The 24,707-nt window shown below is 46.4% G+C and overlaps 1 long non-coding RNA gene across 1 annotated transcript; it reads left to right on the forward strand.

Moving 5' to 3' along the window:
- The first annotated feature begins 441 nt into the window (after nucleotides 1–441).
- Nucleotides 442–12,504, forward strand: LOC144339669 (uncharacterized). The gene is made up of 3 exons (XR_013414939.1): nucleotides 442–530; nucleotides 9,563–9,800; nucleotides 11,472–12,504. It is a non-coding gene; the product is annotated as an uncharacterized LOC144339669 (long non-coding RNA).
- The last annotated feature ends 12,203 nt before the right edge of the window (nucleotides 12,505–24,707 follow it).

The following is a 24,707-nucleotide window of genomic DNA, read 5'->3' on the forward strand; positions in this document are numbered from 1 at the left end:
TGTAATTGGTGGGCTCACTGACCTGTTTGTATTTGTTTATATATTTTTTACTCACTGAGAGTCTCCCTGCAGGAGTCGGTCTTTGGAAGAAGATCCAATGAGGACTCAGAGTGTTGGTACCCAGGCTTGGAAAGCTGAGGCCCCTCTGACAGCTTCTCTACCTCAGCTTTTGTTTTCATTGGTCAACGCTGACATCATTTGGGATGAGTGACTCCTTTGATGGCAGCTTCCTCAGGGTATTGGACTTTGCACCCAGTGCCCGGGGCCCGGTTCTAGTTGGCCTGGCCTCTGTCAGCAGTTGCCTGCTTGCCCTTGGGTGAGTTGTTTGCCTTGAATGGCTTCTGGGTCATTTTGAATAAGAAAAATCTCTTTCCCCTTTAAGGCATCTAAGAACTTTGTTCACAAGTCAAAACAAAGGAAGAGCTATTTTTGTCAGTGGCTGGGTGGAGGGAAGGAGGACACCTGGGGCCTGACCTGTGCACAGCAAGACCTTGCTACCCCACCAGACCAGAGTACACAGGCCGCATGTGGTAAGAAAGTTTCTCCCCACCCGACTGTCCCCAAATAGGAGAAGAGAGGTGGGGCAGGAAAGCTCTTCCTTGTTTTGGTGTGAACTTTGTTCACAGGGCCAGGGTCACCTGGGAGCTGGCTCTGGGCATGGTGGGAACCCCATGATCCCATTTTCCCTATTTTCTGGCAAACTGCCACCCAGTGATAAGTTTCAGAACCATAAACATGTGGCCAGAAGCAAGGATGTGGGCCCAGAGTGTCCCCAGAGCCACCACATTCAAGGTGCATGAGGGTTTCCACCTAGTTCTGATACCCCAGAGGAGGACAGAGTCCAAAGCCAGCCTATCCTTTTGGGTCACTCCTCTCTGCTCAGAGGCCAGAGAAGAGCAGACACAGCCGTCTCCATTGCACAGAGGCTGGGGAGGGGTGACAGGCTCTGTCCATGGGTCACTAACTCTGCGTGCGGTTAGACATTCAGCACGAGGCATAAAGCCTGTGTCTATGACCCCCTCTGCTATAATGACGGGGCATTCCTTCAACAGCGAGAATTCGTGTGGGACACTTTTACTTCCTGCCAGGTCCATCTTATAAGTTATTGTTTCATCAGTGTATTCATATATCTGTCGTCAATCTTTTCCTATTTATTAAGAAATTTTACTTCTGCACTTGTGGAAAGTTTATGTTTTAAAAAACTTTATCTACTATCTTGACCCTTAAACTGTAAAGGTTTCCAAAATGGGAAACATGAGAGAGAGGGGAAAGCAAGATCTCATTTATTTGGGAAATATTTTTCTGAATACCGCATACAACGTTGAAAAACATGGAAGGAGGGTTGACTTAAGAGTACAAAAAGCTGGATTCTAATCCCAGTCTCACTTTTCTAGCTGTGTGACCTTGGGCAAATTACTGAACCTCTCTGAGCTTCATTCTCTTTCTCTATGGAAAGGAGAGAGTAAGATACGCTTCATTTCATATATTATCCAAATTAGCATGTGTGAAAGTAGTTTATCAAAGGTAAGAGACTATATGTAGGTAAAGCATTGGTATAGTAATGAAAACAAGATAAACGTACAAGAATGACTTGGGTCATCGTTGGTATGACTTACAGCTGATAACAAAATAGCTATGGGGAAAAAGTCATGTGCTTTCTAGATCACAAATACAATTATATTTTAGTCACAGAAAACAAAGCCAAACATTCCACTGACCCCAGGGTCCCTCTGCACCTGCGAGGTGGGAGGACAGCGTCTGGTCAGCTCAGGGCCTTTAAAAGCCAGGGCTGACCAATCGGAGGGCAGAAGAGTCTCTTTCCTCAGTCTCATTGGTTGCTAGAGGTGTCAGTCACGGCCTGCCCACCCACCGCCCCACAATAGGCTTAAATGGCCACTGTCTATACCACCTGCTGATAATTTTTGACTGGTTTTCCTAACTTGAAAAGATGAGTGAGACCCTCTGAATTCTTCTTGTGGGCATTGGAATTGGAAGAGTGAATCGCTCAAATGAAGGCAGGTGATACTGCAAAAAGGACATGTAGGGTGCAGGGTACGGTGGCCCATGAGGGTCATGTGCAAATTGCCGGAAGGAAGCCAGAAGGATGGAGGAGGAACCCAGGAAGAAACAGAAACACTATCGGGTGAAGGCAGCGGGGGAGGCAGGGGTGTCTCAACACTGAAACCAGCTCTAGCTTTGCCGCAAACTGCCCCGGGGAGGGGAGCCCTGTGTCCTTGGCAGGAGACGCCATCCCATGGGCCAGGGTCACCTGGGAGGTGGCTCTGGGCATGGCGGGGATTTTTTTTTTTTTTTTTGTAGATTTAATGTCGTCTTGTTTAAACAACTGCCTGTTTCTGCCTCAGCATTTACAAGTGAACCTGCCTTTGTTCCATGGCCATAGATCCCTACCCCAGTCTGCCGTGTTGAAAATGCAGATCAGGGGTGTGGGCCGAGACTGTGGCTGCTGAAGCGCAAACCCTCTTGTTGCAGGGGTAACTCAAAACGCGAGCCTACCTGTGTGGATCCCTGAATCCTCAGAAATACAGACTGCACCGTGCTGTCCCTTCTGCGTGAAGGGCAGTGAATACATAAATTAGTTGTAGAATAATAATAATATAAATATTATTATAGCAACAATAACAAAACAATAGCTAGATTCATAGTGCCTAGTATGCAGTAGACACCGGGCTCTGTGTTAAATGTTTTATATCAGCCCTGTGAGGTAGATAATCCGAGAATTTTACAGAGAAGAAATGAAGCCCAGAGATACTAAGTAGCAAAGTTCCCCAGCCAGTAAGTGTAGAGCTGGCCATAGTGAAACCCCAGAGCTCAGCTCTTGAGCACCACATTAGATGGCTTGTATTGTTCCAGAACCAACAAATCACAAACAATTAAAACCCCACAGATGGGGTAAGTCAAATCACCCAGCACTTCCATATTATATTTACTTTAGCTACAGACTTCTTATGCCATGGTAAGTCTCTTAGGGGAAGGGATTAGTTTTTCTCTTTGGCCGTAACTCCCTCAACCTTTGGCGTCAACCCGTTCTCACAGCGGGCATCCAGGAAGTTTTGCTGGCCAGCTCTTCTTTCCTTCTCCCTTGTAAAGTTCATGTCCCCTATGCCAAGGAATATCAGCAGCCTTAACAATGAACAGTGACCGGGAAATGTATTTTTTTATTTGTGGTACCCATGGTACTTTAAAGTCCAAAAGGATTATGACTTTTTGATTTTAAAAAATGCAAATACCATGAAAGGACATGCTGTAAAAACGAAATCCTCCTCTTCATCTTCTGGATGGCGTTGCATGCATTCTTCTAGATAATTCTATTTTTATTTTTTTGACACAGGTTCTCACTCCGTTGCCCAGGCTAGAGTGCAGTGGCACAATCATGGTCTCTCCAGCCTCGACCTCCTGGGCTCAGGTGATCCTCCCACCTCAGCCTCCCAAGTATCTGGGACTACAGGCATGCTCCACTATGCCTGGCTAATTTTTGTATTTTTTTAGAGACGGGGTTTCACCATTGTTGCCCAGGCTGGTCTGGAACTCCTGGGCTCCAATGATCCGACCACCTTGGCCTCCCAAAGTGCTGTGATTATAGGTGTGAGCCACTGTGCCCAGCCTCTTCTAGATAATTTTATGTAAAGACTTATAGATATAGATGTAGTTATAGGGTATGTTATACATATGGCTCCCCATCATTCTTTTTAACTGATGCACTGTAAGTTATTCAAACAGTGCTCTATTGATGGACACTTAGGTTATCATCATGTTTCATTTTTGCAAATAATATTATAATCAACCCCCTTGTACATATGTTCTTGCACACTTTGAAGGAATAGCTCAGTAGAATATGGTCCCAGAAGTAGAATTCCTGGATCAGAGGGTATAAACATTTTACATGTTGGTAGAGACTATCAAATTACTCTCTACAAAAGGTTATTTTAAACTGCATTTCCACCAACAATATATGAGAGGATTTGACCTTGCCCTCCCATCCGAAATGTGTATTTCGAAGTTTAATTGGATTTGTATATGTCCTTGGCTGGACTTCTCATAGGTCCCAGATTCCCAGGGCAGCATTTGTTGGCATGGTTGACTGTCACCCTGGGAGCAGTTTTCCTGCTGAAATTAACCAGGATTCATGGAAATAATACAATGTGTGCAACAGCTTCCACATGTAAGTATTAAGGCAAAACCAAAATGAAACAATCTAACAAAACAGAGGTGGAGATTTGTGAGTAAACAGTGAATATTTTGCATTCTTCCAAAGATATAAAGTCTAGAAGGTTTTCCATATGGAAATTTCCGCTAGCTTTGATATTCTGGGAGTACTTTAAATTTCTACTGAAAATGTCTGGAGGAGTTCTATAGATGGTGACTGAACCATATCGTCATGTCCTGTTAAATTGATTTACATACCTATCACAAAGTTTGGACTGCCAAGGGCCCATAACTCAGTTTACATTTGGTTAAATATGGCATTTGTGATTAAAAAAAATTTTTTTTTGAGACAGAATCTCGTTCTGTCACCCACGCTGGAGTGCAGTGGCACGATCTTGGCTCACTGCAACCTTCACCTCCTGGGTACAAGCGATTCTCCTGCCTCAGCCTCCCAAGTAGCTGGGATTACAGGCATGCACCACCATATCTGGCTAATTTTTGTATTTTTAGTAGAGATGGGGTTTCACCATGTTGGCCAGGCTGGTCTCGAACTCCTGACCTCAAGTGATCTGCCTGCCTCGGCCTCCCAAAGTGCTGGGATTACAGGTGTGAGCCACCACACCCAGCTGGCATTTGTGACATTTTTACAAAGATTGTTTCCTAGGCTCTGCGTCCAGTTTGTGTTCTCCCAACTAACTGGGAAAAATCAGCTTTCATAATTTCAACCAAACAGCTTCATTTTTAGAAACTCACCAGCTGTAAATGCAAAGATTACTCCTAAATTAACTGCAAGCAATTAAAATCTTGGGATTAATTGGAGCTGAAGCAAAAGGAAAGAAATCATTTTAAGATATCAAGTCATCCCTATGACTTTATACTTAAGATACAGCAACTGTGCATTCTCATTCTTTAAAACAAATGACTATGACTGCTACAGAAATAACAATATACAATTTTGGCCATTTTCATGCCTCATGAAGAAAGCTCTACCTCAGAAATAGGAAGACGATAAGCCCACTAGCAGTGCAGTTTCTAATCCAACTTTGCCAAATAATTTGGCAAGAGTGAATGATAGATGGTAATGATGATAATAAATGTTACTTTTTTTTTTTTTTTTTTTAAGACAGAATCTCACTCTGACACCCAGGCTGGAGTACAGTGGCTCAATCTCGGCTCACTGCAACCTCCACCTCCCAGGTTCAAGCGATTCTCCTGCCTCAGTCTCCTGAGTAGCTGGGATTACATTACCAAACCTGGCTAATTTTTGTATTTTTAGTAGAGATAGGGTTTCACCATGTTGGCCAGGCTGGTCTTGAACTCTTGACCTCAAGTGTTCCACACGCCTCGGCCTCCCTAAGTGCTGGGATTACAAGCATAAGCCACTGTGCCCGGTCAATAAACGTTACTATTATCAAGGGTCAATGTTTATTTAAATGAGTGACTGGTATCCTAGAAGCTGTTTTCCCACTGAAATTCCAGGAGTCACAGAAACAATGTTACCATTATCTGTTATCATTATTGTAAGAACTTCCATTTATTAAACCGTCACTATATATAAGGCATTATGGGAAGCATTTCTCACCTATTTTCCAAATTTAGTTCCTGTGAAGAAGGAAATGTTATCCCTTTTTTACACCTGAGGATGGGTGCTGAGCAGTTAAGTAGTTTGTGTGAGGTGACGGGGATGGCAAAAGTTCACAGAGGAATTCATCCTCCCCTGTCCATCTCCAACAGGTGCTGAGTGTGTCACATCTCAGGTGGCTCCGGCTGCAAAATGGTCCAATACCTGCTTGCATGGGGAAATCACTGAGAGATCTTATTTTATGAAGCATCGTGTGTGCAAACTGTTTTATGCATAGGGGTGGGTCAGGGTTTCTCGCTCTGAAAAAACAAAACAAACAGGAATTGGAACTGGTGGAAGGCTTAAGCCGAGCCAGCTTTTTGGTCTGTTCTTCATCATGTCTCAATTTCTGTAATGAAATTTTCCCACCAAACAGCCACACAAATGCCTTGGTGGTAGAGACTGAATTGGGTCTTTTCCGGAGAATGACACTTCTTCCATTGAAATGGCCCCTTTCTTGGACAGGGTGCTGGAGTGTGTGTGTGTCTGTGTGTGTATGTCTGTGTCTGTGTGTGTGTGTGTGTGTGTATACTTGTTTGCCTCGTGAAGCGGGCATTCAGGTGGCGCAAGGCTGAGAGTGACTTGTTTGGCTATTTGTGAAGAAGCTGGCAAACTTGGGCCTTCTCCCTGGCAGGGAGGAGAAAGGGCCGCTTGTTTCAGAAATATCAGCAAAAAGGCTGGTGCAGGTGGGGCCCGCATCAGTGAAAAGTTACTGGAAGCAAAGGCTGCAGGTGCTGCCTCGGGAACACGGACGTGTGCTTCCTGGGTAGGGTGCGGGAGAAAGAGGACTGCCAATCGCCAAATAGAACCACACTGTTGTCCCAGGGGTGAATGAAAAAGATGTTTCAGTGCTGTGGACGGATCTGGATGGTTTGCCCCGGAGGACAAAAAGTCTCCTATAAAATTCCATTTACATAGTCCTATCTCACTTGGGCTTTTGGTGACCAGATTCAATTGTGCTGGTGTCCCCTGTGCAGTGTGATATCATAGCTTCAGAGGAAGGCTTTATTTAGAGGTCACACTAGTTTGTCCTGGGGATGTAGTCATTTTTTGTGTCACGGACAATGTTTTACTGTGGAGATATGAGCCAGATGGCTCAGCCACTTGCAGTCCGGAGCTAAACAGTGTCTGTATTGTTGGCGAATAAACAGAATCTATTGTTTGCTGCTCATGAAACTCTAGTGCCCACCACTGTTTAGAGATGAAGTATTTAATAAATTGTTAGGTCTCGCTTAAAGAATCTGTAAAACAACATCTCAGAAGGACACAGGCCTCCAAAAATATAAATCTCATGTGTTCTTAAAAACAACAAGAACAACAGCCACCTTTCTCTCCGGCTTTCTTCCTTCCCCGCCCCCTCCATCTCTTGAGGCCATTCACTCTTACAGTAGTGAAGGCTCTGATTTTGTTTCTTTCCCATGGCAATCCATATGCTAATATGAGCTGTAACCCTTGTGCGGGGCGGTGGGGGGACAACATGACGCTTGTGCTCGGCCCCCTCCAATTTTCTCACCCCCTCCCAGCCATGGCTACCTATTTGCCAACACTGAACGGAACAGTGGAGCCTTATGGGGTAGCACGTGTGTCACGGAAATGCGGTTTGGAGATGCCCTTCCTCCCTGCTTCCTGAGATGATACTCTGAAGATAAAAGGTGTCGTGTCTGGCAAGCTCCTCTCGCATGCTGAATTGGCCTCACTCAGTAGGGAAATCTGCTCACTCACCCCAAGCAACAACAACAACAACAACAAATAACACCACAGCACAGCAACCTGGAAGGACTGAAAAATATTTGTTTCCTTTTGCAGAATGAGTGTAGAGTGTCACTTTCTGAGCATTTAACCACTCTTGGCCTTCCCCATCTTTTTTTTCCAGCATGCATCTTGTCTCTCTAAATAAAGCCCCCTTTTCCATTTAACTTCGCCCAGCTGTGGCTGGGTATATTGCAATGTCAGAAGTATTCGTTTCCTGCCTTAATTGCAGCCAGAGCCAACCTTGACTGGCAAGGAGAAAGCCACTGACAGGTTTGGGCTGTGTCCAGACCTCCTCAGACTTTCTGTCAGCCAACTGTTTGACAGTATATGCAAATGCATGCAAATGCAGGGACACTGGCCGAACACCTGCAGAAAGTGACCATCGCCACTCAGGCTTGGCCTCCCCTGTAACTGGGGGTTTTGAAATGCTGCTTGGTCGCTTTCTGTCAGTTTATTATGCATTTGTCAGCAGAACGTTGGGCTGATAAAAACACTCCTCTTTGTCCTGAAGAGCCGCAGAGCTCCATGTGGAGCTGCAAGTGCCAGGGCTAGTGGGATGGCTCCTGGCCAGCCCTTGTGAATCCTCCCCTCTGTCTGCGGGACCCGAGCGGCAGCATCCGAACTCTTGTGGGCTTGCCCGCATGGAGGAAGGCCTTCTGTTTCCCTGGGTGTAAAGATGTAGGCTTGATGGTGGGGCAACAGAGCGAAAGGCCAGCTCTCTCTAGCAGCTGGAACTTGGCGACTTTGAGGAATAATATGTCCTGGATTTTCAAAAGCCAAAGGAAAATCTGCCCAGGCTGTCAGGGAATTGGAAAGGGGGAGAGGGCCCGCCACCTCAAGCGGGAATGGAACTGCCAGCCACACACACCCCCTCCAGACTGTGGGAAGATGGCCAGGTGGCATGACTCCGGCAGCCACTCGCCGCCCGGCCATCTCGGCTCCCATCTGCTCAGGCCTTCACTCGCTTCCCACAACTTCTCTCTTTAAAAGGTGCTAAGACCAGCCAGTCAGCTGCGATTTAAAAGTTGTATGTGAGACTTGTGCGTAGTTTTGAGTTTGACCTTTTTGCAGTAAGGCAGGTGACCTAAGTATCGTGGCTTTAAGACCGTGAAGATCAGTGGACCAGACCCAGATTTTGGGGTCTTCCTCGAGCCATCAATGAGGGAGAAGTAAGATAGGCACACTGCAGACCAGTGTCCTGTGTGGTCCTTAAACATCGACCACTAGAACCGGGGGAAGCATTTTGCAATTTTTTTGGGTGCAGCCAGGCTTTGGTTCTGCAGAGTAATAAGTCATTTGGGAATGGTTGTGCAAAACAGGCCTTCAAAATCTCCCTATCCTCTCTACTTAGAGGTTGGAAGCACCTTGAAATCTAGGCAAATTCTTGTGTATTTTTGGGAACCTGAATATATACAACCTAAATATAGGAGCTTGGTGTCTTGAGTATAAATCTATAATCAACTCTGGCAAAATATGAGGAGTAAGCAGGTATTGCTTGTAATGAAAAACCAAGCTGGTCACGGTGGCCTGTAATCCCAGCACTTTGGAAGGCTGAGGTGGGAGGATCGATTGAGCGTAGGAGTCAAGACCAATCTCGGCAACCATTTAGCAAGACCGCATCTCTAAAAAAGTAAAAAAAATTTAGCCAGGTAAGGGGGTGAATGCCTGTAGTAATCCCAGCCACTAAGGAGGCTGAGGTGGGAGGATGGCTTGAGTCCAGGAGATCGAGGCTGCAGTGAGCCATGATCATGCCATTGCACTCCAGCCTGGGTGACATAGTGAGACCCTGTTTTGTTTTTTGTTTGTTTGTTTAAAAAAAAAAAAACAGCTGATATCAGTGTAGACTGCTGATCCAAGTCATTTATACTCCAAAATGGATTGTTCTTTGGCCTAAGAATCATTTTGCCATTCATGCAACTAACATCAATCCAATAATTGCCTACTCTTTCTTGTATATTAAGAGAAGTGAAAAGTCATGGTGAAGTCTCTTGAAATGTTTGATCATGCAGTCTGTTCTCTCTGGAGAAGGAAGAGGCTGATCTTTAGGCTTTCCAAAAACTGCTGTTCTGGGACTTGGTGGAAAATTGGAGTGCCTGGCTTCCAAGCAGGCATAATGGCTCTCTGCAAGACCAGGTATGTACAAACATCCCTTGAGCAGCTCTGCAAGCCTGATGCTTCACCAATGGGTGCCCGGGCTTCATAACTGCTGAAAATCATGGTGTTGATTATCAGCACAGTGATGGTGCCAGGTGCTGTGGAATCAGTGAGTTTTCCAATTATTGCTTTATTGCAGAGGGAGAAAGAGGGCAGCTTAAACTCAGTAATGTATATATTAGGTGCCTGCTAAGTACCCACACTGAGCATCTGCTGTTATTGATAAACTGAGGTACAGTGGCATCAATAGGAACAACTCAGGGCACACAGTAGACCAAGGCCATTCATTGTTAGCACTAGGACCCCAAAGCCCAGGTGCCAGTGCCTCCACATGCCTCCTCTTAAATATATCACACAGTATGTGCAACAAGAAAAACTCTTGCTGGGACCAAATAGCCACAGAAAATCCAGGGGGATCTGCATGTCAATGATAAAGGTGATTTGAATTAGAAATATAGGAGGCTTCAAAAAGGGACAGAGACGTGATGGAGGAGGCCTCCAATCAGGCCCTCAGTTCTTTTGAGAATCCATGAGACTGATACTGTGTGTGGCTGTCATAACATCAGCAAGGAATGAAAGCGGGAATTTCATCAACAGAGATTTTAGACATTTTCCTAACCCTGGTGTCTGGCGTAAGGGTGATTAGATCCCTCTCCTCTGTTCAGAAGGCCAGTGCAATTTCTATGGGTATGGTACCAGTTTTGTTTTACTGATTGGAAAAAGAGTTTGATCATACTAGCTGTAATTCATAATGTATGGGCATCTCTTATGTAAATAAGCCCACTCTTTGCCTTAAAAAAAAAAAAAGTCCGGAAAGAAATAAAATGCTACATAAATGAGACCGCTTCATTTCTCTCCTGCTTGTTCTTTCCCTCTCTTTCTCTCTCTCTCTCTTTTAAAAAATAAACCCAAGGTAGTTGTATTTAAGCAGCTTTAATGTCCTTTCAGGGCTGCGCACAGAGTTGTGGTCACTCAGGCAGCAGTAACTTTGAAAAAATGACCCGTCTACACCCAAACAATAACAGAATCCCCCTTTTTATGTTGGAAACGCCCACGGCTTTCTGTGCATCTCCAGACTCCCCACGTAGATGCAACTGTTTGACCAGCCTTCTACTGAACAACTTAATTAAGCAAAAGAAAACGTGTCAGTTTCTGCCAACCTCACAAAAACAGAGCTGTGGGGGTAAAAAGGGTCGTCGAATTAACCCACATTCCTGAACGGGTTCACTAAAGCGAGGCCTGGCTTTGCAGCAATGCCAAGGGGAGCCGTGCGCTGGGTTGCCATTCAGATTTATCAAGACATATTGTTCTGTAGATCATACTGAACACAATTAAAGCTGCGGTACCTCGGGGGGCTACAGCTAGGGTGTGAGCTTAGCTTAACTTAAAAAAAAAAAAATCTTGTCACGACACGGTGCCTACCATTGACATTCTGCACAGTTACAGAGACAAAACAGTTCTATCCGACCATATGAAAACAGCAAGTTGTTTTTTTCATTTTTTCCCCTGTTTAGTGTCCCTGCCCTCCCTCTTCCCCCGTTTTCCCTCTCCATGAAAGCACATGCAATATGCAAAGCAACTGTATACTCTGCATGCAATTTGTACTAGCCAGACCCAACCCGAATTTAATCCTTTTTTTTTTTTCCTCTCTTTTTGTCCTGAGGGCGGGGAAGTGTCCCAGCCTAAATCCTTCTCTGGAAGCTGGGAAAGCAGAGGCCCCAGGAATCCTGTTTCCTAGCCAATTAAATTTAGTTTTCTTTTCTTTTTTTTTTTTTTTCAGGCTTGGATTTTGATTTTGCTTCCTTTATGTGAAGCCAGGAGGGAGCTTAGCGCCCAGCACTCCGTGCCCCACCCCCACCATATTGCAGCCTCCCGCAGTCACCAGGAAAAGCGGGGGCTTTCAGTGGCAGCCAGAAGGAATTCAGAAACATCACATTTCATTTTGGGAAGAATTGGATCAGCACCAGTTTGGTGTTGAGGCCATGAGATTGTGGCATTTTTATTCCACGTTATCCTCTCTTGGTCTCTCTCAGTGTGTATGTATGTCTGTGGGAGTCATCGTGTAGAATTATGCTCTGCAGAAAGCATCCCACACTTATTCAATTGCATCGTCCCACATTCTGGCTTGGGAGACACAGACTCGAGTCAACCTGCAGCTGCCTAATTTTGCAGGGAAGCAGCTATCCTGATGTTTGCAGGTTGGAGGCCTCCAAGTGACATACATCAGGAAGAAACGGGCTTTCCAATCCCAGATGAGCTGAAACACAAACGCTTTTCTGAGGAAACAGTTGGGGTCCTGTCTTTCCGAGCCCTTTTCGATGCAAGCAACCATTGATGAAGAAGCGTTTATGCTTGCTACCTATTGCAGGTGTTCTTCGCTGTGGAGATTTTGTCAATGAAAGATTCAAAAGTGGTTCAATGATCAGAAGACCTTATTTGTTTGCTTTTGACCAGCTTTTGTTTGCTCTGTCACTCAGGGAGAATATGAACCACTTTGGCTAGTAAGATGGAAGAACATTAGCCAGTACGGAAATGTTCTACAGACAAGTGAGGGGACCCGGCAGAAGTCTGGCTTAGAAGATGAATGAATAAAACCCTGGGCAGAATGCAATAGTGGCAATAGGCACGCATTCTTTGCAGATGTGCACCGAAGGCTACAGGCTACTGTGTCTTTTTCTTCTGGCTTCTCTCTTGAGCTTCTGACACTGCACAGAAAGTGGGTCGGTCCTCTGAGAGGCTTGAAAAATGCAAAAGTTTACCACCAACTGGTGGGAATACGTGCAACACATGCGTAAAGCAAAGAGCATCAGTGGTGAAACGCAGCCTGCAGTTCCTCTCTGACAGTTATCCAGATAATTCATCTCAAAATAATGATTTTGCCATAAACATACAGAGATTGCAGGCAAAAGCCATCACCATTCGAAAGCTGTAACAAGAATGGCTTATTCTTTTAAGGGTTCCTTATTATCTACAGAAAATGATTCACATGTCCCATTGAGGTGCTCTAAGATCTGGGACGGGCTTATACGTTTATCTTTTTTGCCGAACAATTCAGGTTCCAGAGGGGATTTTTCTTTTTGGTCTGAAGGGTGAAGCTTGTCTGGTCTGCAGCTTTTGCAAACTACAGCCTGCTCAGTCGAGCTCATTACTCTGAGGTCTCCGTGCTGCCCCAAAGTGGCTCTTCTGGGGCCTGATGGAAAATCTGAGCCTAGAGCTTTAAGTAGACATAACGCCCCAGAGAGACATCCGATCCTCAGGGCAGGCGCACCAGCCACCTGGGCCCCTTACTCTGCCTGCGGTCCCACTCCTGGCCTTTGCTTTGGGATTCCTGCTCTCGGATGCCCGGACTTGTCTTCCTCTGTCCCCGGGATAGGAAGCGCCGTCTTTGCCGAGGGCCCAGGGCTGATCTTTGCGCTTGCAGTGGTTCAAGTCTCCTCTCTACCTCTTCCCTGCAGTAAGATCTTAGGCAAATTACTTAACCCCACCGTACCTCAGTTTACTCATTTGTAAAACTGGGCTAATAGTAGTATCCAACCTCAGGGAGCTGTTGGGAGGCTTAAGTGGGTTAATTTATGCAAAGGACTTAGAATCCTGCCTGGTGCATAGTAACAATTGTCATTATCTCCCCTGTTAGTCTTTAAACTCCTTCAAGCCTCCAGCATTGCTTTACTTATTGCAGCAAAAGTTCCAGGAGTAAATAATCCTCAAACTATCTCCGCTCTGTTGGGCGCGGCACAGGGCAGGTGTAGACTTGGCTTGCAAACCTTCCTTCTATTGATGTGGGCTCAATAGCCACACCCTTGGCTTTCCAACCAAATCAGAGTGCCAGTCCCTGGAAAGACTTCCCATGACAAATGGCAGCAGGACAAAGGCTGAATTCGATCAGACCCTTCTTTCACCTTGTTGGTGCTGCAGGGAGAGGGAGGAGGGGCAAAGACTTAGGGCTGCCTCACTCCCACCGACCCTCCAACTCCCTCACCCTGCAGCAGAGAATGGGGCTCAGAGACATACAGTGACTCACTCAGGGTCACACAGCAAGGGCTGGGCCTAGAACTCTGTCTTTAACCTCTTGTCTATTTGTTTTTCTGGGAACCATCATCACATTCAGATGGCAACCATCATCACATTCAGATACGGAATGCAGCGTTCAACATAGCCTTAACTTACTCAAACGTTTCCTTTCAAGAACTTCAGGCTTAAAATAACCCAGACGGGGTTTAACGTACCGCTGCAACGTGAAGAGAAACTGACTAACTCCCTCTCCCAAATGTGCTTGGCTGTGTGTCTTATACACACAAGGACCGTTTGGACACATCTAAGGGTTGTAATACAGCCGGGCAATACCAGAGGGGCAGAGCGACAGCCACGCACGCAAGGCACTGAACACCTGGACTCTGACAACCCTCTGCACCCGCAGCCCCAGGCCCTCATCCTTGCTCCCTGGCTGCCCCGGAGCCCACCCGCCCTGGAGCTGCCTAGCCCTCGATTAGCGGCTGGGAGGTTTTCTAACAAGCCCAGGCTTGATGGGAGCCTCTTGTTGGTTGAAATTTATGACCGCACTTCCTCCGAGAGACTTCCCACGTTGAATTGTTGAACGCTTCTGACCTTACCGCCCCAAACAAGGGAAGGGTGGGGAGGGGAGGCGGGGCAGGCAGAGGCTACGGGGAGAGGGAGGCGCGGCTCAGCCAGATGTCCGGGAGCGGGAGGTGCAGAAGCCGGGAGCGAGGACCTGCGGGCGCCGGAGCGCAGGGACCAGGTCGCCGAGGGCGCACGGCTGTCTGCTGCGGAGCGCGCCACCCAGGTCACCATTGGCGGCAGATGGACCCAAGCTTGGAGTTGGGGTGGTGGGGTCAGAATCCGCCCGGGCCCAGCTCGTCCCATCAGAAACGCCCTCCGAGGAAGGAAAGAATTGCTGAACCTGGGAGAGGTGGGATGGGTCTGTTGGTTTCTAGGTCCCTGGTGTGTTTTGTAGACACTCGTTCGTCTGCAGATGGTATTTGGACAGGTTCGTCTTGCGCTGTCTACTCTCATCTTCAGCTAAAAGAGAGTCCCGAATCCGTTTCATGGATGGTCACTGTTACTCCTTCCTTCCTCCTGTTCAGGGGAAGGAGAGACGCATGGTGAAGAGAATCTTGGTTCACAGCTTCCCAAACTTGGCTGCACATTGGAATCACCTAAGGAGTTTAAGAACTCTACTGATGCTGGCTGGGCGCGGTGACTCATGTCTGCAATCCAAGCACTTTGGGAGGCTGAGGCAGGTGGATCACCTGAGGTCAGGAGTTCGAGACCAGCCTGACCAACATGGAGAAAATCCGTCTCTACTAAAAATGCAAAATTAGCAGGGCGTGGTGGCACATGCCTGTAATCCCAGCTACTCAGGAGACTGAGGCAGGAGAATCGCTTGAACCCAGGGGGCGGAGGTTGCAGTGAGCCAAGGTCGTGCCACTGCACTCCAGCCTGGGCAACAAGAGTGAAACTCCGTTTCAAAAAAAAAAAGACAGAAATATACTGATGCTAGGTCCCACTCCCCCAGGAGTGTGATTTAATTCATCTAGGATGAGGTCTGGGCATCTGAGTTTAAGAAGCTCTCCTGGTATCCTAATGAGCCAGCTCTCCACAGCCAGCCTGGCATGATATTTAGGGTGTCACTCGATATTAAACATCTGAGCAGCAGGTTTAACTTCAGGCTTACACTTACAGATTAATAAAATGGAATTTTTTGACTAGCGGCTCATCTAAGCAGGGCAGCCATGTACTAAAATAACCTTGTGCTAACCAGAATGTTCTTTATGGCGTAGGGGAGCAAGTTGCAGTTCCCATGACCAGTGTAGTCGGATGCATCAACTCATTGTGGGCCCCTAGGTCTTGGGATAGAGGCACATCCTTAACTAGGTCCTGCACCCTGTGGCCTGGACTCCCTCACCAGCTTCTTCTAGAACCCCATGGGGTTCCAGCCACACCATGGGATGCATACATGCTTCATCGAATTGACAACATGCTCATTGTTTAGCATTTATGTTAGACGTTGCTTCCTCCCATGGCAGCAGCTCCCGACCTCCCAGACCATGTCAAATCTTCCTGCTATGTGCTCATCATTCCAGTCCTTCTCCTACACAGCCATGATTGCATAGAAATCCAGTGAAACATGCCTTCTTTACTCATTGCTACAGCTCTTGAGCCATAATAAATATTGGTCAAACTATGAAGACGGGCCACTCTTATTGCCTAAAGACCATCTTTGGGATCTAGTGTTGCATTCACCTGGATTTTGTTGGCTCAGCCTTAGGGCTGGTGTGTAGATATTCTGACAAAGGAGTTTGGTTCACTGGATTGCTTTGCCGCATGGTGGCTGTTCTGTTGTTAACGGTACTGAGCCCTTTATGGGTTACTTTGTGCCTCTGTGAACTCAACTATAAAGCCAGCAGGGATTACAGAAAACCCATGGGACTTCAAGGTAGAGGCGTGTTACAGTTGTGAAATGCCATGAACATGCAAAAGTTTCATACACATGATAGAAGTTTTCACGATTCTTTCATGATGGGCATTTCCTAGCAAACTGTCAATGGCGTACTTAAAATGTTTAAGTACACTGTACCCAGAAAGCTGGGTGCAGCGGTGTATGCCTGCAATCCCAGCTACTTAGGAGGCTTAGGTGGGAATATCTCTTGAGCCCAGGAGTTCAAGACCAGCCTAGGCACCATAGTGAAACCCATCTCTTTAAAAAAAGAAAAAAAAATTTACAAAAAGAATAATCATTAAAGTTCAAATAGTATAATCAAAGTAAAATAAAAGGAAACTAAGATTTTTTTTTTTTTTTGAGACGGAGTCTCACTCTGTAGCCCAGGCTGGAGTGCAGTGGCCGGATCTCAGCTCACTGCAAGCTCCGCCTCCCGGGTTCACGCCATTCTCCTGCCTCAGCCTCCCGAGTAGCTGGGACTACAGGCGCTGCCACCTCGCCCGGCTATTTTTTGTATTTCTTAGTAGAGACGGGGTTTCACCGTGTTAGCCAGGATGGTCTCGATCTCCTGACCTCGTGATCCGCCCATCTCGGCCTCCCAAAGTGCTGGGATTACAGGCTTGAGCCACTGCGCCCGGCCTAAGATTTCTTGAATATTGACACTGTCAAGTACTTTTTGTATATGATGCCATGTAATCCTAACAATATACCTATAACATAGGTTGATTATTACCATTTCACAGACACAAAAGTGAAAATTCAGAAAGATTCAGTAAATTGCCCAATGTCACATGGCTAGTAAGGGGTGAAAATGAAATTTGAAAAAAAGTATCCCAAATTTCCTACTCCATACCACGTCCCTTTTAAAAAGAAAGAATCTTGAGGTGATGGAACTCTAGATTGTCATTTGGTGATGATATCTGCATTTTGGCTATTTCTGTGTTGCAGAGAGGAAATAATCCTGAAGAAATTCCAAGAGAGACACCAATGCTTGTAAAACAAAACACAAAACCTTGGCAAAACACCCAAATCTTATTTTCCTTGAAATTCTTTGATCAACAGACCAAGGAACTTAGCACTTGCATCCAAACAGAACAGAGAGTTTTTGCTTTGCAGCCTAGAGAGTGATCAAAGTCTTTAGGCCAGAGCCACTTGAGACCAATAGACCCAATAAAGAACAACCTAGCACAGAATTGGACTATTAGCATTATTTGGAAAAAGTTGAACAATATTTCTTTACTATGTGTAACGCATGAGACACAAAATTAGAAGTGTAAATTTTATTTTATTGTTCCATTTAGAATTAAGCCAACATATACATTATAGATTATATCTATCTACAATCAGGTCTGATCATATCTTTTTCTTGCTTTTCTCTCTGGTGACACCTTTTCAGATAGGTTTTTCTAAAAACCTATGACAATGACACCAACATTTTCAGATCTGTTTAAATCACAATTTTGAAATTGTATTCTTCCTTAGGAATTCCATTTCATGTATCTCTCTGTCATTTTCTTATCCCCCAAAACTCCTTTTTAAAATTTGGTAACTGTTATGTGGTTTTATTTTCAGAGATTGTAAGTCAGTTGGTTATACCCCGAAAGGATGGCAGGCATTCTGAGTCTGACCGTGATTTAAGGGTTTTCCATGAATTATCTCGTCTTGTGAAATCAAGATCCAGGAAATATAAATCCTGGAGTTTCCAGCCACTAGGTAAATCAAGATAGATCGTTGGATAATGGCCCTAAAAGAATCCTAATCACAGAAATGGGAAACATTTTATTAAAAATTCAGACTCCATCCTCGACTGGATTTCTTAGGCCTCAAGATTCTCAAAGCATCATTTCTACTCTTCAAAACAAAGAAAAAGAGAATGAGGTTTTCCTGAAACGGCAACATCATTTTGAATCTGATCCAAGGGGAGTGAGAGCGAGATTGTGGCGATGACTTTCCTGGCTGGCTAGATGGGTGGTAGTTTGGTCCACAGAAATGGGGGAAGACGGAAAGGGCCCAGGTTTGTGGGAGAAAAGATCTTGAACTTTGTTTTGGATATTTTGAGTACAAGCTGCCTTTAAAACATCCAGCAGGTGTGGGTTAGGTTGTTGGATACCTGATCTCTGAAGGTGGAGATTAGCATTTGCGAGTCGTGGTCACATAGACTGCAGTTTGAGCCCCAGTGGGGAGACTGCTCAGAAAGAACTAGAGTGAAAAAGGAGGGATCCTGAGCTCTAATATTTACATGCCCCATGGAGAATCAACTTATGAACAAAAGCCTGAGAAGATGTAGCCAAAGAAGTAGGAAGAAAACCAGGAGAATGTGGAGTCACAGAATTCAAGACCATACATATTACAGTTAGGCAGGGTGGGTTATTACTGGCCAGTTCTGCTGGGGAAGATGAAGGCTGGAAAGACCTTTGGATTTAGTGGCCTGGAAGCATGTGGGCTACTTAGGTGGAGGGGGCTGTGTGGGCAGGGAGGAAATGGAGGCAGGAAGTGCAGATAATACAAGGAGAAACTCGCCTGGAAAGGATGGAAGGTGCTTGCTGGAAGTGGAAGTGAGCTGCAGGGAGAGCATTTGCTTTTTTTTTCCCCCGATTTTAAGGTGGAAGAAAATGCTTGTGTTTAAATGATGGGGGAGGGTTCCACAAAAGCAGGAGATGTTGAAGCCAGAGAAGACAGCTAGGATGATTCACAGGTGCCTCAGGAAAAGGGAGGGCCGAGGACTCAACCAGGTGGCCTCATATGACCTGGGCTGGAGAAGAAAATTCCATTCTTATGGAAATGAAGGGACCCAGGAGAGGCTAGGGCAGAGGCAGGAAAGTACTGAGGGCTGGGGATGGGAAAATGAGGGCATTTTTCTCTGATGGCTTCTATTTTCTCTACTAAGCAGTAGAAAGGTCATTTGCTGAGAGTGACAGGGAGGTAAGGGGCAGTGGTCTACGGAAAGCAGAGAAGGTCATGAAAGGTACCACAGACAGTAAGAGTGCTCACTGAGCAGTGAACCATTTTAGGGTTGCTGGTAGAGAGTTGAGGGGTGGGCAGATAATTGTAAATCAGAACCCCGATCAGATTCATGCTCAGCAGAGCATGCCTTCTTGGGAATAAATCCAGACAACTTGGTGCCTGGTTTTCGAACACTCCTTGTCCCCAGGTTATAACGGGTGAAATGGTGCCTTCCAGAAAGACATGTCCTTGTCTCAACCCCTGGAACCTGTGAATGTGCCCTCATTTGGAAAAAAGAATGCAGAGATAAGCAAGTTAAACATCTCAAGATGAGATACTCCCGGATCATCCAGTTGGGCTCTAAGTCCAGTGATAATTGTTCTCACAAGATACACACAGAAGAGAGACACAGGAAGAAAGAGAAGAGAAGAAAGCCCTATGAAGGTGGAGGCAGACATTGGAGCGATGTGGCCACAAGCCAAGGAATGCCAGGAACCACTTGCAGAAGCTGGAAGAGAAAAGGAAGCATCCTCCCCTGGAGCCTTCGGAGGGAGGGAGGCCCTGCCTTTTGCAATTTGCACTTCCAGAACTGTGAGAGAATACATTTGTGTTGCCTGAGCTGTTAAATTTACGGTACTTTGTTATGGCAGTCAAAGGAAACTGACACACGGCCCTTTCCATGGCACCCTCTCCTATGTCTTGTGGGTCAGCACCCTTCCTGCTCCCCACTTCCCTGCTTTTGGGGTGGTTCTTCAACCCTAAGCCACGCTTCCTTTGAGAGAGGCTGTGGCCTGTGGCCTGAAGTCCGTGCTGGACCCCCAGCTCCCGGTTTCCTAGCTATGTGACCTTGGACAAATTCAATTGCAACTGGAGCAAAATCGCTACTGCCAACTCCCGGAGATTTCCTGGAGGGATCAGTCAAAACTGCTCCCGCATTGCTTCTCTGTAAACTTTGTTTGCGATTTCCGCTCTAAATTCCCAAGCTGCTCCTACCTCTTAATTGTCATTCTCCTTCATGGGGCACCATTCATTTCAGAGGTGCTGAGGAGGCATTTCTTTGGACCCCCCTGGCTCTGGGTGCTCAGTGCAGCTTCCCGGGGACTCCACTATGCGTGTCTTTGGTGAGAGGGTCCTTTTAGAAACCACAACACAGAGAATAGTAGGTTGCCAGGGTCTCTAAGGATGTCGCTTTGTCTTAAGAGCAAGGTTGAACTTCCACAAAAAGGACCAGGAATGGACTTGACTGCTCCTTCATTTCCTTTTTCTTTCCAACTCCAGTTCTCTCTCTCTCTCTCTTTTGAGAAGGGGTCTCGCTCTGTCTCCCAGACTGGAGTGCAGTGGCACAATCGCAGCTCACCACAGCCTCAACCTCCCAGGCTCAAGAGATCTTCCCACCTCAGCCTCTCAAGTCCCTGGGACTAGACGTGCACACCATCATGCCCTCCTAATTTTTTGATACCTTTTTGGTATAGACCAGGTCTCATTATCTTGTCCAGGCTGGTCTCAAACTCCTGAACTCAAGTGATCCTCCCGCCTCAGCCTTCCAAAGTGTTGGGATTACAGATGTGGCCACTGGGCTGGTCTCCAACTCCAGTCCTCTTAAAACTCTCTCCTAGAGCACTGAGAGTGCTTCCTGCCTAGCTTTGTGGGTATGGCTTAAATCTTGGGCTGAAAAGCAAAAATTTCAGAGCTCCAGCTGGTGTGCCCAGCAGGGGTGACAAGGTGTGGCTGAAAACCTGCTCCCTCAACTTGCTCCCTCCCAGTGATCAACTTGTACTCAAAGTCCCACATGCAAGCAAACTGGGACGGTTGGTCACCCTGTCCTCAGCCTGAAGCCAGGTCTGCATGCTCTGCAAAAGTCATGTTTCTCTGCGTGCTAAGATGGGGGGAGGAAAAACGCCAGCCTTCACCTCCACCTTTTTCTAGTTACAAAGAAAGGCGAATTTCGGTTGGAGAGTGGCTCTTTCCTTTTGTGACTTCATCCCTCTGCTCTCTCTTCCCCACTGGGGCTGTGGAAGGCAGCATCAGGGCTCTTTTCTTTCTCTGAAAAAGTTCCATCTTTTCTCATTGTAATAATAATGATAAATGATCATTGTAGATGCTTTAGGCAATAAAAAATGTAAAGAAGTAAATTAAATTCACCAATAATTTCAAGAGCCAGGGTGATGATAATGAGGAGGAAGATGATGAAAATGATGATAATTAGCACTTATTGACTGTTTTATGTGGTGCCATTCTGAGCTTTTCATAGGTAGTAAAACACTTAATCTTCAAAAGAGCCGCCCCTTTTTTTTTCTTTTTTCTTTCTTTCTATTTTTTTTTTTTTTTTTTTTGAGGTGGAGTCTTGCGCTGTCGTCCAGGCTGGAATGCGGTGGCATGATCTCAGCTCACTGCAACCTCCGCCTGCCAGATTCAAGCAATTCTCCTGCCTCAGCTTCCCAAGTAGCTGGGACAACAGGTGCCCGCCACCACACCCGGCTAATTTTCTGTATTTTTAGTAGAGACGGGGTTTCACCGTGTTAGCCAGGATGGTCTCGATCTCCTGACCTCATGATCTGTCCGCCTTGGCCTCCCAAAGTGCTGGGATTACAGGCCTGAGCCACCGCGCCCAGACAAGAACCCTTTTTTTACTGGTGGGAAACCAAGGCACTGAGAGTTTAAATAAATTGCCCAAGGCCTCAGGATTGCTATTTGATGTTCAGACCCATATTTTAAATTGCACACCATGCCTCAAGATAGCAGAGAACTGCGCTGGGGCTGTGTCTTCAGCAGTTCCTAAATTATGTCCTGCCAGAGCCCTGGCGTCCTTTGGGCCACACTCAAGTGTCCTAATGAAAATGGATGGCTGTGGTCTTTGCCCCAACTCACTGAGACCGTTGAGGGCAGGAAACAGCCCCCCTCCCCACCACTTTTTGCTTGCTCAGTTTTACTTCCAAGCTCTGTTTTCTTACATCTTCGTAGTCGTGGCCACATTTATAAACTCAAATGTGACATTAAACGGCATCTCATCTGACACTGATTAGTATGCTTAGTAGTTTTTGGTATCATTAAACTGTGTTTCTTGGGGTTCCACAAAGAGCCTGCTGACCTCCCATCCCCCTAGCAGGAGGCTGGAGGATGGTGCCTCCCCGCAGAGCCTGGAGCGTCCCAGGGGCTTCTTCTGGAACCTGTCCTCCTGCTTCCCTGCTCCTTTCAGGCCGCCCTGCCACCTGCCCGGCCTGGGGAATGAATGGGAGCTGTCAGCCTCTGGGCAGAGTTATGGAGGCCCACGGGCCGCTGGTTGCCTAAGGAACCGGCCCAGGCGCCTCTCATCCCTCGGGCGTCCTCGCTCCCAAGTCCCTTCAGCTCCCACTTGAGTCTTTGTCTCTCTCCGGACACCCCAGGCCACAGGCCGAGGTTAAGATCCTGCCCCTGGTTCTGTTGTTCTCAGTGGGCGCCGCCTTCCCGGCCCCCTCCCTGGCCCAGATGACAGCACTTAGTGACCTTTCACACGAGCACTTCAGGCCTTTGTGTGGGGCAATTGGTCTTCCTGCTCTTTCTGTGAGCGGACACGGATGACAGCATTACAACTGTCAGCCCGCCGGGGCGCAGCGGGAGCCATGGGCCGGCAGGGCAGCCCGGGGCCACGCTGCGGCAGTCACAGCCACAGCAGGGCCGGTTAGAGGAAGCTGGGACCGTGGTGGACCCCCTCACGCCTAGCCCGGGGTGACTCAGGCCTCAAGGAGGCGTGTGCAAGCAGGCTCTGGAGAGCAGCACCCCCACCTCCAAGGAGGAGCTGTGCATATTCAGTGCCACCTGCCTATGGCAAAGGAAGGCCACATGTCCCAAGATGACTCCTGCCGACCTCTGTGGACACAGACTCGGGGCTGCTCCTGGTTATGCCTTAGGTGTGCGACTCCACAAGGAAGTCATCTCATCAGTTTATGTATTTATTTTTCTCTCTCTATATATTTTTGAGACAGTGTCTTGCTCTGTTGCCCAGACTGGACTGCAGTGGCTGCGATCAGGGCTCACTGCAGCCTCAACTTCTTGGACTCAAGCGATCCTCCTACCTCAGCCTCCCAAGTAGCTGGGACTACTGGTGTGTGCCACCGTGCCAGGCTAATTTTTGTTGTTGGTGTTGTAGAGGCAGGGTTTCACCATGTTGCCCAGGGTGGTCTCAAGCTCCTAGGCTCAAGCAATCCTTCCTCCTTAGCCTCCTGGAGTGCTGGGATTATAGGCATCAGCCACTGTGTCAGGCCCATCTCATCTCTTTTGACCATCAGCCACATGGTTTTCCTTGTTCCAGGTCTATTAGGAAGGAAATATAAAATACCTTCAGCTCCCTGGAGAAAAGCCCTATGTATAATCCAGACTACAATAAATATGAGCTATAGTGCTATTATTGACTGCATTACTCCTACTATGATTATTACTATTCTCAGAATTTCTCGGAGCGTTGTATTTCCTGACGCTCTGATGGAATATTAAAACTAAAGGAAAGGAAATGGAATAATACAGCCCATATAATTCCAGCTACATGAAAATAGAGTTGTATGTTCCAATTATATATGCATAGAATAAATGACTGGAAGGACGCACTACTCACTGTTCACAATTGTTATCCCTGGGAGGTGGGTTATACATGACATAGAGTTTCTTTTTCTCTCTATTTCAGTATATGTTTGAATCTGACATGAACCTGCATATCTTTTATAATCAGAAAGAAACAGTAAATGTTTTAAAAATATGCTCATTTGGGAGAGTAGGAAAGGGGGAGAGGTTAATGGGTACAAATACTAGAATAAATAAGACCTAGTATTTGCTATCACACCAGGATGGCCATAGTAAAGAAAATTTTAATTGTATATTTTTAAATATCTAAAAGAGTATAATTGGATTGTTTGTAACACAAAGGATAAATGGATACTGTATTTACCCTGATGTAATTATGCATTGCATGCCTGTTACCTGTATCAAAATATCTTATGTAATCCATATATACACCTATTACGTACCCACAAAATTAGAAATAAAACAGTTTTAAAAATGCTCATTTATATTTTGTGTGATTGTAAAAGACCCTAGGAATGTTCTCTACTTCTCTTCTGTTTATTTGAAAATGAAGCAATTGCTACCTTCCTAGAAGCCGAGGGTAGGTTGCTTGAGAGAGGAAGTCTGACCTGACATACACATCCACCTTTAAGAAATGACTTCAAAAAGGGCCAAGAGGCTGGTGCGGTGGCTCACGCCTGTAATCCCAGCACTTTCGTAGGCCGAGGCGGGTGGATCACCTGAGGTCAGGAGTTCGAGACCAGTCTGGCCAACATGGTGAAACTCCGTGTCTACTAAAAATAGAAAAATTAGCCAGGCACGTTGGTGCGTGCCTGTAATCCCAGCTACCCAGGGAGGCTGAGGGGGAAAAATCACTTGAACCCGCAAGGTGGAGGTTGCAGTGAGTGGTGATCAGTGTGGGCAACAGAGCGAGACTTCGTCTAAAAAAAAAGGGCCAAGAAAGGAACTGGAGTTTGCTCTCCTCCTACCTAAGGTGATGAAATGCAGACATGGCATATTTTCTGTGCCTTATCCTACCTTGGAATAATCTAGCAAGTTGTTTTGGGTTGCCAATCTTTTTCC

The sequence above is a fragment of the Macaca mulatta genome, chromosome 3 (assembly GCF_049350105.2).
Source record: "Macaca mulatta isolate MMU2019108-1 chromosome 3, T2T-MMU8v2.0, whole genome shotgun sequence".
NCBI classification, from domain to species: domain Eukaryota; kingdom Metazoa; phylum Chordata; class Mammalia; order Primates; family Cercopithecidae; genus Macaca; species Macaca mulatta.